Genomic DNA, 13,162 nt, shown 5'->3' on the forward strand with positions numbered 1-13,162 from the left:
ACCACCTGAGATTAGCTCTGCTAATGCATTCCTGGATGCTGACAATGTCAAGTTCTTTCCTAATATCCTCATTTTTAATATGATATTGCCATTGATGCAATCTGTTCACGCCTCTAATCTTTCTCAGGACTCTCATATCAGAGGTCTCTAGTCTTTGATCAAGTGTTTTACTTCTGACCCAGCTCTCAGATCCATAAGTTAAAACGGGTTTGAACACTGTCTTGTATACAGCTAATTTAGTGTTCCGACTAATTTCTCTTTTATTCCATATGAATTTATTCAATTGACTTCCTACCATACCGGCTCTGTTAATTCTGTTTCCATATTTAATTTACCATCTTCACTAAATTGTGCCTAAGTAGCTGAAATGTTTTACTTGTTTCACTGGTTCTCCGTTCACAACGCAGTTGACATTTTCAACTATTCTGCCTACTTTCATTGTCTTTGTCTTTTTATTGCTAACCTTCACACCATATCTATTACAACAGTTATTCAATTTAGTCAGGGAATCTTGCAGACTTGTAGTGGATTTATTTAGAAGTATAACATCGTCTGCATAAAGCAAAGAGCTGACATTAACATCTCCAATTCTGATATCATGTTTAATACCACTTTCCTTCATAATGTGATCCATATAGATAATGAATAACAGAGGGCATAATGTACATCCTTGTTTATCACCAGATTTAACATTAAAACATCTTCCTGTAGTTCCTTCAATTCTAACTGCTGACTTACAACTTAAATAAAGACTCAAAGTATTGCTTGATATAATGCTCCATTGATGCCATATAACTGTAGCGTATTGAATAGCTTCTCTCTTGGCACCTTGTCATATACCTTTTCCAGATCAACAAAACTTAAATACAGTTCTTTGTTATATTCCCATGATTTCTCGACTATTTGTCATAAAGTGAAGATCTGATCCTGACAGCCTCTATTTGGCCTGAATTCAACTTGTTCCTCACCAAGCTTCTCTTCCACAATCCTTCTTAACCGTTTCTCAAGTATACTGGCATAAATCTTACTAGGAACACTCAGTAGAGAAATATCTCTGTAATTCTCACGTTTTATTTCCCTTTTTATATATGGATATTATGAGAGCTCTCCTCCAATCATCTGGAATTCGTCCTTCTGTCCAGGCTCTCTGAACTATGCAGTGCAGCCACTGTAAAAATTTTATACCTCTATACTTGAGCATTTTTGGTCTAATATCATCTACTCCAACTGCCTTTCCACATTTCAGACTTTTGATTGCTTTTTCTACTTCAAGCATGGATATGTTTTTCTGATTGCATTCCTAGTCAGTGTTTTTTACCACTTTGCTATCACTACTTGTTTCATTTAGCAATTTTTTGAAGTAATTACTTTATACTTCAAGTATATCTTTTTCTCCAGTTTTCATATCACCTTTATCATCTCTAAGTCCTTTTACAGCACTCTTTCCTCCATTTCTGAGCTTCTTCAACAACCTCCAGAATATCTTGCCACTTTCTTGATATTTATTTTCTATGTTCTTATCAAAGTTTTCCCATTACTTTTGTTTAGCTAGTTTTGCACAGTGTTTAGCTTTCTTACATTTGTCTCTGCATTCTCTAAGAACACAAGCTGACTTATTTGCAATGATCTTTTGCTTTCTTCTTTTCTGTTACTGCCTCTTTAACTTCCTATGTCCACCAAGGAGTTCTGATTTTTCTATCCTTGCAGACAACCTCACCACATGCCTCTCTGACAGAATCAATCAATGTTTTCTTCGGAGCTTGCCACTGAATCTCCAAGGTTTGATTCCTGTTCTCAAACTCTTTCATTTTTTCTTGAATAATGTTTGTGTATTTTAGTCTACAGTTCACATCTGGGAGCTGCTCAACTTTTATTCATTTCAAAACTTTCTTACACGTTCTTCTTTTCAATATGAAGTTCAATTTTATCCTGCTTAAGACTAAATGGTGATCACTTCCAAAGTCAAATCATCTGTACACTCTAGTTTCCTGCACCAGAAAGAAAACATCACTATCAGCAATAATAGTCAACGAGACTTTTCTTATTTCTTGCTTCTTCTCTCCATGTGAATTTGTGTACATTTTTATGTTGGAACATGGTGTTAGTAATAACCAGTCCATGTCCTGAGCAGAAATCCAACAAGTATTTGCTATTATTATTAGCTTTGTTCTTTTCTCTAAATTTTCCCAAAATATTTTGTATGTCTGACAATCATTTCGTACTCTGCTATTTAGATTCCCAACAAGGACCAACTTTTCATTTTTCATTGTGTCAGTTGCTTTTCTAAAGCCTCAAAAAATTCCTCCACTCCTACCTTAGTAGAACCTTCTGTGGGACCATAGACACAAATAAGTCTAATTGTCCAGTTCCCCATTCTGATATTTGCCCACATCACTCTACTTGAAATTGCCTGCCATTCAAGAAGATTAGCCTCGTATTTAGTGTTGAATAATATGGCTACTCCTTTTCCTTGATTGGCATTGCCTGAATATAACATTTTGTATTTATTGCTCAGAAAGAGCTCACCAGTTTTTGTCTTTTTTGTTTCAGTCACCCCTATTATATCGATCTGGTACTTATCCAATTCCTCTGCTAGCTCAATTTCTTTGCATTGAGGCTTCTTATGTTGATAGTACCGATCTTCAATTCTGGTGATATTGAATTTTGGTGTGTTTTAGGATGTGTTCCAGTAGCTGACGTTTCGCTGTTCACCCCTGGTTCTATGGCGAAAACAACGGGGGGGGGGTCTTGTTTAACTGGGCAATGCCCCTCTCTCATCTTGTACCATCATTTAATATTGTGGTTTAAGCCAATAAGAATACAATTTGGTCGGCTAAATCCCAAATTGCCAGCCCATCCTTGTTTGTTCAGTATTCAGGTAAATACCTAACAGGGTGTACCACGAGAAGGTGAGGATTGGACATTAGGTCAGAAGCCCTGGTCAGTTCTCCACATTCCTTTAAAGGCTATGTGGAAGTCTCCTCTCAGTTATACAGCTTTGGCCCTTAAGGACTCCTATTTTTTTCATAAATCATTAACATGTATTTTTAATATATGTTAATGATTTATGTAAATACAAACTTTTTTGGCAAAATGATATCCTTTGCCAATGACACAACATGACATTAATATACACCGAAACAGCCCTTGGAGTTCTAAAAAATCGGATTAATTCGCAAATATAATCGGTAAATAAAATCTACAAATGATATCCTTTGCCGATGACACAACATGACATTAATATAAACTGAAATTGCCCTTGTAGATCTAAAAAATCGGATTAATGGTGATATGTTAAAATAAATAAATGGTTTAGCAATAATGGACTTAATATTAATACTGATAAAACGAGATATATGTACTTCATGTTAGCAGATAAGCTAGATCACAATATAATCATAAAAAGGCATGAAAGGAAATGTAGTGACATCCTAAATTGTAACTATAGCTTAATCAAAAAAAACAAAATCAGTCAAGTATTTGAGCCTCCTCCATATCAATAGCAATATGAAGTGGAACTCCCACACCACTTTCTTAACAAATAAGTTTAGGTTCATAATTAACAGAATATATTATGTTAAAAAATTTGTAAATGCAGCATTCTTAAGATGCTTATACAGAGATTAGAAACTACCTTAGTCAGTCGCCTTTGGACCCTCTCAACATCTCTTCATCCTTCTGAAAACCAGGTGACCAAATATGGGCACAATAGTCCATGTGTGGCCTAATCAAAGCCTTATACAATGGAACAAGAATCTCCCTACTTCTACATCTCAGTGTCCTCTGCATCATTCCCAGAAGCTTTTGTGTTGACTTCACAATTTTGGCTATGTGTCCCCTGAATTTCAGATCCTTATCCACTATCACCCCCAGATCTATTATTTCTTCCACCTCCAACAATATATCCTCACCAAGCATAAATTCTGCATCCCATCTTTGTTTTCCAAATTTTAAAACCTTACATTTTGCAGCATTGAACTCGCATCCCCCATTTCCATGCCCAATGAGAAATGAAGGATTGAGGGTCGCTGAAGCACGTGGCTGGTGATTTGAGCTGTGATAAAAAGAAGTGTTTTTTAAATGGTGTATAGTGTGAATACTTTTGTGAATTGTGCTAAATTTTTTTCTCAGTAACATGAGTGTTCTTTAGTGGTTCTGCTTTTGGAGTTTTCGTTGTCATATATTGTGTTATTTTTGCATTACCGAGAAGGCGAGGTCACAGTCGGCAGCATTTGCAGTGGAAGAGAAGATAAGTTTTCGCTATTTAGTATAGTTGAATATAGTGTTATATTTATATACAGGTAGTCCTTGACTTACGATGATTTGCAATTACAACGGCCAAAATTATTATTATTAAAAATTCTCTAATTTAACTTTGCCGCCAGCAATTATTATTATTAAAAATTCTCTAATTTAACTTTGCTGCCAGCAATGATTATTATTAAAAATTCTCTAATTTAAATTCGCTGCCAGTAATTATTATTATTAAAAAATCTCTAATTTAACTTTACCGCCAGCATATACATACATATATCACATTGCTTTTGTATATGCATTGCAGCATCGCCATTAGTCAACAAGCAAAGCCTAATCACTAAAAGCAATAGCCGCTGCTATGATTCATCTTCTAACTTATCACAGCCTTTGGCACATTAGTTGCTAATCAACAGTCAAAGTGTTCGTTTTTCTCTCGTTGCAATTTTTGTATCTCATCATAACTGTATCATGTCCAGTAGGAGAAGGAAAACTACTGATGAAAATTCCAACATAAAAAATAAGGCGAGGAAAACTTTAAGTTTAGATGTTAAAATGAAGGTCATTAAAGCATATGACAAAGGTAAGAAAGTTGGTGAAATAGCACGAGAAGAAAAACTATCCCATTCAACTGTTTTAACAATCATAAAAGATAAGTCAAGAATAATGGAGGCAGCTAAAGGGGCAGTTAATATGAAATGTACAATTTCAACGATAAAAAGCGAAAGGCCAATTCATGAAATGGAGAAGCTTTTAATGATATGGATAGATGATCAAATCAACAAGAATATTCCTCTCAGTTTGTTTATGATTCAAACAAAAGCATGCAGCCTATTTGACAATTTAAGGAAACGACAAGAAGATAAATACTGCGAGCATACATTTAGCGCTAGTAAAGGTTGGTTTTATCGATTCAAAAGTCGATTTAACTTGCATAATATATGAATAACGGGAGAATCTGCTAGTTCCGATTTTGAAAGTGCCGAAATTTTCAAGAAAAATCTGAAAGAGATGATAAAAGATGAAAGCTATTTGCTAGAGCAGATTTTTAATGTAGATGAAACTGGACTGTTCTGGAAAAGAATGCCAGAACGAACTTACGTTCACAGAGAAGCTACATCGTCGCCTGGTTTTAAGGCATATAAAGATAGGATTATTCTTCTTCTTGGAGGAAATGCTGCTGGTTTTAAATTAAAACCATTTCTTGTTTACCATTCACAAAACCCCAGAGCATTGAAAAACATTGACAAGAATAAATTGCCAGTTTACTACAGAGTAATCCTAAGGCTTGGATGACAATTGTTTTATTCAAAGACTGGTTCGTAAATTGTTTTATTCCAGAAGTACGTGCATACTATCTTGAAAAAAACATCATTCCTTTTAAAATTCTATTGCTGCTTGACAGTGCTCCAGGATATCCTCTTCACATCAATGATTTGAATGAAATTATAAAGGTGATGTATCTGCTGCCCCCAATACAACAGCTGTGATTCAACCTATTGATCAAGGTTCGATTGCTGCAATAAAGATATATTACCTGAAAACTACATTTTCTAAAGCAATAACAGCAATGAACAATGATGCTATAACATTATGCGATATTTGGAAAAATTACGATATTAACCAATGTATCCAGAACATTGGAACTTCATGGAAGGAAGTATCGGAACAATGTATTCAAGAAATTTGGAAGAAGTTACTACTGCAGAAGACACTCGAAGAGTGCAATGAGCATAGTATGTTAGAACAAATTGGTGAAGAAATCGTTGAAATTGCAAGAAAACTGGATTTAGAAATCAATATTACCAATGTAGAAGAATTAGCAGATCACGAAGAAGGTGAACTGACTGATCAAGGCTTGATTTTCCAAAAGAAAAGAGTTGTAAAAGAAGAAAGGAATAATGAGGAAGATGAAGAAGAGAAGTCGGTACAAAAATTTACTGTAAAAGGATTAGCTGAAGTAATTTCTAAACTGAATCAAGGACTTCAGCTACTTGAAAATATGAATCAAGACACTGATCACTTCGTCAAAGTTGAAAAACAAATTCGAGAAGCAGTCAGATGTTATCGCGAAATATATGAAGAGAAAAAGAAAAAAACTCAAAAGACAACATTAACCAATTTTCTGATTAAAAAAGCTACTCCTGATCATGAGAAATAAGCATATCGTCCGAATAAGTGACAGTTACTTACCTGTTTAATTAAAGACATTGTTTATAAGTTTTTTTCTTTATGTTAACTAATATTTAGAGGAATTTGAAATTAAAGTAAGTGCACCATTTTTGATATGTGCTTATGTATTTTTTTCTTAAATATTTCTTTCTTAATTTTGTATTTATTTATTTGTATGTGCTAATAAATAATTTATAAATGTTTATGTAAGTTTATACATTTTTCACCATTTTAAGTTATATAGAAATCTAATTTATGAAAATATTATAACAGAAATCAAGAATTAACAAAAGTCCTCGACTTACGACGGAGAGGTTGGAACGTAACCCCGTCGTAAGTCAAGGACTACCTGTATATATGTTTATATTTAGCATGTATATATATACACGATACAGTGTTCATATATATTTTTTGCGATTAGTTTAGTAGTTACTTGGCAGTAAGGAATGATGGTGGACACAGCTGCAATCACAAATGGGCTGTCACTAAGTCCTCCGTCATTTAAGAACTCTATTATATGTAACATAATAAAGGACTTTGTGGCATGCAGTGTTTGTGGCATGTATGCTTTCTGAGAGTTGGATACATGGTCGGTGAGAGAAGGTGGAGTGCGTATATGTGTAAAAATGCAGGCAGTGAGAGGAAATGGCATTCCTTTTAAAATTTGAATTAGATATTTCGATAACTGACCTAGTTGCTTCAGGGATGGAAAATGAATGTCGGGAGATGAGCAGTGTGATAGGAGAGAATGACGAGTGGGAGACGAGTAGTGTGAAACGAGAGAATGATGAGCGGGATATGAACAGTATGAAACGAGAGAATGACGAGCAAAGTATTATTATTATTATTATTATTATTATTATTGTTATATGACACCTCCAGGGAGTCCAAAGACTCATCAAGGGAGAATGTGCCAACACTATCGAACAATTGTTCGCCTTCTAACTACTAACCATGCTCAAACCTACTTAACTTTTTGCAAGCCGTTAGAAGCAAAGGCTCTACCAATCAAAGTATGAATGAAAAAATAAGAGTCAGGAGTGTGAAAGGCTTGAATGATTGTGGAGCTTACGGAGATGATTTTGATTGGGTAAATGAATGCCAAGTAAGATTGATTAACTTGCAGAGAGGGATAGATAATCTGAAAGAGGGGATGGAATGTCTTCGGAACGAGATGAGCAGTATGAAAGATGAGATTAGGAGAATGAAAGAGATGTATGCAAGGGAAATCAGAGTAGGAGTGAAAGAAAGTTTTGGAAATGATAGAAGAGGAGAGAATAGAAGCAGTAGGAGAGAGATAATGAGAGAGAGGTTTGGGAATGATAGAAGAGGAGAGTATAGAAGCAGTAGGAGAGGGAATGGGAGAGAGGTATGGGAATGATAGAAGAGGAGAGAATGGGAACAGTAGAAGAGAGGGCATGAAGGAGAGGTATGTGAACGATAGAAGAGGAGAGAATTGGAATGAGAGAGAGTTATGTGAATGATAGAAGAGGAGAGAATAGGAACAGTGGAAGAGAGGGAATGAGAGAGAGTTATGGGAATGATTGAAGAGGAGAGAGAGAGAGAGAGAATAGAAACAGTAGGAGAGAGAGAATGAGAAGAATGCGAGGGAGCACTGGAACCAGGGATAGAGTGATGTCTGGAAGGCAGGTAAGTAAGGGAACACAGAGAGAAAGTGTTAGAGGAGAGAGAGTGATGGATGCATGGGAGCAATCGAGGAACAGGGTGGCATGAGGTGTAATGTATGGGGTTCCATGGTGTGCAAGATAGGATGTATGAGGAGTGTTTACCTGAAGGAATGATAGAAAGTGTGGTTATGGCAATTAAAAGTGGTGAAAGGGTGGATGAGATGATTGTGTGATGATAAGAATAAATGACTTGAGAGGTAATGTAAATTGGGCAGCGAGAGATATGAGATTCTTGCTTGAGGTGGTATGAAAGAAGACACAGAGAGGAAAGATAGTGTGCATGTCCCCCCCACCCCCCCCCCCCCCCACCCCCCCCCCCCCCCACCCCCCCCCCCCCCCACCCCCCCCCCCCCCCACCCCCCCCCCCCCCCACCCCCCCCCCCCCCCACCCCCCCCCCCCCCCACCCCCCCCCCCCCCCACCCCCCCCCCCCCCCACCCCCCCCCCCCCCCACCCCCCCCCCCCCCCACCCCCCCCCCCCCCCACCCCCCCCCCCCCCCACCCCCCCCCCCCCCCACCCCCCCCCCCCCCCACCCCCCCCCCCCCCCACCCCCCCCCCCCCCCACCCCCCCCCCCCCCCACCCCCCCCCCCCCCCACCCCCCCCCCCCCCCACCCCCCCCCCCCCCCACCCCCCCCCCCCCCCACCCCCCCCCCCCCCCACCCCCCCCCCCCCCCACCCCCCCCCCCCCCCACCCCCCCCCCCCCCCACCCCCCCCCCCCCCCACCCCCCCCCCCCCCCACCCCCCCCCCCCCCCACCCCCCCCCCCCCCCACCCCCCCCCCCAGATTATTATGAATTGACATAAAAATTGAACAGTTATGGTCCTAATAATGAACCATGTGGAACTCCACTTGTAATCATCCTAGCCATATAGCTCTCTGAAGCAGGTATCTGATTTCTATCAGTTAACAGTCCAGTCCACTAACCTGATATATCCAAACTCATATGTTGCAACTTAAAATACTAACTTTCATGTGTCAAATGCCTTTGAAGAAAACAAAACAACAACAAAAAAGTGTATGCTTTCTCTCATCCACTGTTCTTGCTACTCTATTATAAAAGCAACAAGATTACTAAACCAAGATTGCCCATTAACAAATGCTTGATGTTTTGCATAAATAATATTATCTTCATCTGCCCAATTCTGTATATGAGTTCTATCAACTTTTTCAAACTCTTAACAACTCCTGAATAAATACAAACCAGTCTCTATTTTGATCTCTCCATCATATCAACATCCATATGCAATGCCGTATCTTAGGCTCCTTTCACTCTTTGGGAACTTGCCCCATTGTAAGACTTTCATTAAACTGCAACGTTAATGGCATTGTCAGTTCCATAGCACATTTCCCTTAAAATGTGGTGGAATCCCATTTAGTCCCCCTTTTCATTCGCTTCTCCTTTACCAAAATGGAACAATCATCCTAATAATGTGATTATTAATAGCTATGTTATCTGCATTGGTCACCTGTCTACCATGTCCTTCCAAAAAGGGTAAACTGTCCAGAATCAAGTTTCCCCTTCTAACTTGTCACATAGTGAAAAAAAGAAACCCCCTTGTAGTTCTCATTGAATTACAGTGCTAGCCTCCTCTTATATTCTAATTTCTCTCTCCTTACTATACTAGTCACCTACCAGAAAGCTCGAGCATCATATTCTTGATACAACAGTTGTTTCCCCCTCTCTCTCTACACACACACACACACCACTTGGAAATAAGTCAACAGACACCATACTGTGAAGAACAAACAGCCATAGTGTTCACCTTAATAAGATGTAGGATCTCCTTTCACTGCAATAATTGCTGCAATCCTACAGGGCATATTTTCCACAAGTGTAACATAGTGAGCAATGGGAATTTTGGTTCATTCTTCCTGTAGGCTTGTAATGAGGTCCTGGACTGTTGTGGAGTGGACGTCCATTTACCTCACAAAATGCTGCAGTTCATCCCACAAATATTCAATAGTGTTGAGATCTGGGCTGTGTCGAGGCCAGTCAAGTTGGTGATGTTCATGTTCACCAACCATGCATTTACAGCAGCAGTCTTATGAAATAGTGCATTGTCTTGCTGAAAGAGACAATGGTCAGTTCTGTAGAAATACCACAAAGCAGTAAGCATTGCATTGTCCGGAATGTTCAGATACCACTTGGAGTTAAATGTTGGTGACACAACAAACAGAGATCTGAGGCCGAACCAGGAAAAATGGGACCATACCATCACATTGCTATCTCCGAATTTCATAGTCGAGATTACACACTCTGGTAAGAGATATTCACTAGGCATCTACTCCATACAGGGTGTAGCATGATTATTTGCCCCATCACACAGCTTTCTGAGCTACCATGTCCCACTGTACATGCTCTTGGTGCCACTATAGATGATGTTGCATGTTGGTTCAGGTAATGCGAGTTTGGAAATCCTATTGTTATTCATCCTTTCTATGTGGTGTAGCCAATTTTGCTGATATTCTTCTATTTCTTGTACGATGTTTTTTGTATCTAAATGGGTCTCTTATTTCTGAGTTTTTCTTTCTATTTAATCTAGTGAGTCCCAGGAGAGGTCTTAGAAACTTCATCTATGCTGTTTCTAATCTTTGTGTTTCTTTGTTTTAGAATCCATGTTTCACTTCCAAATTTAAGAGATGGTTTAGAGATCATATTAAGTAATCTTAATTGAGTTTCTTTAGTCATTTGTTTTCCAAAATTTCTTTCAATTATTATTATTATTATTATTATTATTACTACGGGCTACTCCAGGGCGTCCTTAGACTCATCGAGGGAGGCCCTAAACATCATGTTCACACAACTGTTCAACATTCTCACAGTATCTATCATACCTTGCCTTGAACTCGCTCACTGTCATGGCACCCACAACAGACTCTGGCAGCTTATTCCACTCATTTGCCACTCTAAAAGTAAAGAACCCAGCTCTAACACCCCTGCTAACCACGCTCTTGCCCAGCTTCCATGGGTGTCCCCTAGTTCTCCCACCACCAGTCCTGATCTCAAAAATATCCTCTGAATTAATCCTATAGAATCCTTTTAGCAATTTGAATGTCTCAATCATATCTCCCCTTTTCCGCCTATCAACTAGTTTCTGCAACCCACAAATCTTCAACCTGTTCTCATATGGTTCATTCCATAGACCTGCTATCATCTTAGTCACTCGCCTCTGGATCCTCTCCACCTCCTCCCCATCAAGAAGGAACCGAGGTGACCAAATCTGGGCACAGTAGTCGAGATGAGGTCTTATCAGGGCTCGGTACAGAGGTACAATAACTTGATTGTCTCTGCTCGTCAAGGTATTTTTCAACAACCAAGTGAGTTGATGAGCTGGTTTAGCTACTTTCGAAATGTGCCCCCTAAACTTCATCTCCCTATCCACCAACACTCCCAAGTCCCTGGCCTCATCAATCTCTTGGAGTACAGTTCCACCAATGTGGTATACTGCTGCTAATCTTTTCACTCCGAAATGCATAACCTTACATTTTGTCACATTAAATTGACATCCATTCTCCTTAGTCCAGAACTCCAGTCGATCTAAGTCATCTTGCAAGACTTTGACATCTTCTGCATTCACTATCGCCCTACCCAACTTTGCATCATCAGCGAACAAATGAACTGTCCCACTTAGACCCTTCCCTATATCGTTAATGAACAGATTAAACAGCAGTGGTCCAAGAACAGAACCTTGTGGCACACCACTAGTCACAGGCCGTCTTTTGGACACTACTCCTGAATAAACTACTCTTTGATATCTCTCCATCAACCACCCAGCTATCCATCTCACCAACCCTATATCCATTTCCATATGTTGTAGTTTACGGATTAGAATTCCATGTGGTATCCTGTCAAACGCCTTTGCCAGGTCCAGCAGTATCACTGTAAACCCATTTCCCTTATCCAGTTCGGCTGTCACCTTGTTATAAAACTTGAGCAAGTTACTGAGGCATGATCGACCCTTCACAAAGCCATGCTGTCCTCTGTACAGTATCTCATTTTCATCAATCCATTCCTGTATTTTTCCCTTGACTACTTTCTCCAAGACCTTGACAACGACTCCTGATATGCTGATCGGTCGGTAATTTGCAACCATAGTCTTGGATCCTCCTTTATGCAGTGAAACTATTTTCCCCTCTTTCCACGCCTTCGGGACTAAGCCAGACCCGAGACTCAGATTAAACAACATGGTCAAAGGCACTGATAATTCCTTAGCCGCTTCATGCAAGACCCGTGCCAGTATACCATCCAATCCCACAGATGTATTCACATTAAGGTTCTGTAATAGACTATTCACCCCCACTTCATTCATCACAATTCCCGTACAAACTAATGGTTCCTTCATTTTTTCAACATCACCACTTGGATGCATGGGAGGTAGTTAAGAAGTGCTTGCATGAAGCAATGGCTGACTCTAGGTATACAGTCAGCCATTGCATGAAGCAATGGCTGACTGTATACCTAGAGTCCGAATAATAAATCAAGTAGGGGTTAAATGGATGAATAACACGATTAAGCTTGAGCTGCAAAAAAAGAAACAACTATGGAGGGAATTTAAGGAGAAGCGTGACCGGCAGGCACATGAACGGTATAAAGCGCAGGCCAGAAGGGTGACGAGTCTGGTAAGAAAAGCAAAAAAGGATTACGAAAGAACATTGGCCATGCAGGCTAAAGAGAATCCTAAACAGTTTTTTAGATATGTAGCAAGTAAAAGGAAAAATGTACATGGCAGATTGATTTTAAAGAATGCCGATGGTAGGGAGGTAACTGAATCAGTTGAGATAGTTGAGTTACTGAGTGAGCACTTTGCAAGAGTATATCATCTAGGTGGCGACATTGCAGAAACGAATAAACCAGTAGATTATACAGGAATTGTGGTTAATGAAGTGGAGGTGAGTAGTCTATTGCATAACCTCAATGTCAATACATCTGTGGGATTGGATGGTATACCAGCTCGTGTTGTACGAGAAGCAGCTAAAGAATTGTTAGTACCCTTGACCATTTTGTTTAAATTGAGTCTCGGGTCTGGGTTAGTCCCGAGCGGGTGG

The 13,162-nt window shown here is 39.4% G+C and overlaps 1 protein-coding gene across 1 annotated transcript in view; it reads left to right on the top strand.

Annotated features, from left to right (window-relative positions):
• Positions 1-13,162, top strand: part of LOC150108079 (dynein axonemal heavy chain 3-like) — a 1,881,116-nt gene that overhangs the window by 707,638 nt on the left and 1,160,316 nt on the right. The gene's annotated exons all lie outside the window — the stretch shown is intronic.

The sequence above is a fragment of the Typopeltis vanoorti genome, chromosome 3 (assembly GCF_054136105.1).
Source record: "Typopeltis vanoorti isolate ZY-2024b chromosome 3, IOZ_Tvanoo_1.0, whole genome shotgun sequence".
NCBI lineage: Eukaryota > Metazoa > Arthropoda > Arachnida > Uropygi > Thelyphonidae > Typopeltis > Typopeltis vanoorti.